This window comes from Aulonocara stuartgranti (assembly GCF_965226115.1).
Source record: "Aulonocara stuartgranti genome assembly, chromosome: 13".
Lineage (NCBI taxonomy): Eukaryota > Metazoa > Chordata > Actinopteri > Cichliformes > Cichlidae > Aulonocara > Aulonocara stuartgranti.
Genome location: NC_138949.1, coordinates 20,955,001 through 20,957,569, shown reverse-complemented (window position 1 = coordinate 20,957,569; position 2,569 = coordinate 20,955,001). Strand labels below are relative to the sequence as shown.

Genomic DNA, 2,569 nt, shown 5'->3' with positions numbered 1-2,569 from the left:
AGGTTTAGCTAAACAATTTGACTTTCATTAACAGAATCCCAGCTGCTGGCTGCACAATCATTTCATTTTATTATTTTAATACATGGATGTTTATGCATTTCAATCAGAAGTCAGTGGTATGTATCGAATTACAGGATGCATAACCAGTCAAATGTTTTACTACACATCAATGACTCCTTTTTTTATTTCTTCAATAAAATATAAGAATCTTTAGTTGAGGTCATAAAAGTAAGTAATGAAACAATGCGTAACAATGCCAGGTTAACTTATTTCCTCCTATAGCTATAAGATAATGACCAAAAGCATTAGAAGGAGAGAACTAGGTGATTGGCTTCAAATAATGGAAGTTTCCAGACTAAAATCTCACTGAGATGCTTTGAGATGAAGTGGATAGCAGAGAGAAAGCAAAGTAACCAAAGTGCCACACATTTCTGCAACACTGTTTGGACAAATGTTTCAACCAAAGTTTCGTTTAATGTAAGAAGAATGTCATAAGTGTGCTCATCAGGTTTTCACATTGAATCTAGGATTTAAAATTTAATTACGTATGTAACAAGTGTCACCTGGCAGTTTGTTGCTCTCTGCCAGGTGATTGGCTGAAGAGCTGTGAAAAGGTAGTGGGTGTGTGGGGTGAAGTCAGCGCTCTTCTGTGGAAAAAACCAGAGGCAATTAATTCACTCAGGTGCGAGTGGGTATACTGTCGGTAAGAGACTTTTGCCATTTTTGTTTGGATCTTTTGCTATTGCATGTGCCTATTTTTAATGTGTCATTGGACTTTTTTAGTGTGACCACGAATTTTAATAGAAGAATTGATCAAGCCCTAGATCGACTGCGCGCAGGGAAACTGATCAATATTGTAGGTATATTGAGTGTTTGTTTTAGCTTCATGATTTTGAATGGTTTTATAAAATTGCTATTTTATTGGGTAATATTTTAATTGATAATGTTGTTTGTTTTTCAGCTGTGCTGTCTCTGCTGTCCTTTTTTTTTTTTTTTTTGTTCTTTTGATTGATTTGTAATTTTGTTTTGGTTAGTCCGTCCAGCCGTAGAGGCGGTTATTGATTGAGAGTAAGTTTTGTAAGGGCGGACTAACCTCTCTTTTGTTTTTTTATTTTAATTGTTTGTGCCAGTTCCCTTTATCTCTCAGATCACAGGCCATACATAGCACTGATTCCCAGTTGCGCTGAGACCCGAATTGTTTGCAGTGTGTGCCACGATTGCAGTGTCGCTAAGCGGGGTGTGACGGGTTGCAGTGTTATTTCGCGCAGTTTGTATGGTAAGTCTCATGTGCAGCTGGGATATCAGCAGGATGTGTTGTAAGTCCTGTCTGGAAACGACTGGGAATTTGTATGTTTAACTCATGTAATAAATAAATGATCAATTATTTCTTTGCCCCGTTTACTCATCCCTTGTCCTCGGTTACACTTATTTTTAATTTGTACTCACACTGACACTCACCGGCCACATTACTACATACACCTTACTAATACCACGTTGGATCCCTTTGACCTTCTTTATGATTTAGGATTCGTGTAGATTTTGGCTCATATTCAGTTTCAGCGTTCAAGAAACCAGTTTGAGATGGGCTTTGTGACGTGGTATGTCTTCTTGTTGGAAACAACCAGTGTTGGGACTAACGCGTTACAGTAACTACGTTATTATTGTGGTAACGAGCACGGTAACTAGTTATTATGCCAAAACCAGGAACGCGTTACTCGTTACTGGGATTTAGATAGGGTCGTTACTTCGTGTGGTGGCTATCGCGGAGCTTCCACAGATTCAGTAACATTAGCAAGTGGTGGAGGCCAGCAGGTGGATGAAGGAAAAGGGACGCAGAAGGAAAAGAGACCCGAGGCGGCCGTCGGTCCAAGTGTGAACTGAACTTCAGGTAAGAAGTTATGACCTGCAGTCTCTCTGGGTCAGATATGAACCAAGTTTAGGTGGAGTTTATTTTCGTTATTCTGACTTTTTCCGTACTGCGTACTAGCTAGCATGACGGAGTTTCTATACAGCTGGGTGGGTGCTATGAAGTTAATGATGTTGAACTTTATTTTGTTCATAAGTTATTAGAGTTGCCAACCGTCCCGTCTGGTATTCAGAGAAAATATTAGGCGTTTCTTATTGAGGTGAAAAGGAACAGTTTGTCCCGTAATTCAGCTACAATGAAAAAGGCACAAAGCTGGAGTTATTCTGTGTCTTTACTGCACAGCCTATGGAACGCCAGGACTGCCATAATGAATTAATTAAATACACCATTAAATAATTAATTAAATGTGGCAATAATTAATTAAAATTGGAATTAATTAATTAAATAAATAGTTATGATATATGTAATTAATTAATTATTGACACATTTAATTAATTATTTATGTATTTCACGTTTTAATTAATTATTGACACATTTAATTAATTAATTATTGACATATTTAATTAATTATTTATGTATTTCACATTTTAATTAATTATTGACACATTTAATTAATTATTGACACATTTAATTAATTATTTAATGATATATTTATTTATTTCATTTTGGCAGTCCTGACGCCTGGCTCTCATCATGAAATAA

The 2,569-nt window shown here is 36.5% G+C and overlaps 1 long non-coding RNA gene across 1 annotated transcript; it reads left to right on the top strand.

Moving 5' to 3' along the window:
- Window positions 1-554: 554 nt before the first annotated feature.
- LOC309720998 lies at window positions 555-1,384 on the top strand. The gene is made up of 2 exons (XR_014280622.1): window positions 555-703; window positions 784-1,384. It is a non-coding gene; the product is annotated as an uncharacterized lncRNA (long non-coding RNA).
- The last annotated feature ends 1,185 nt before the right edge of the window (window positions 1,385-2,569 follow it).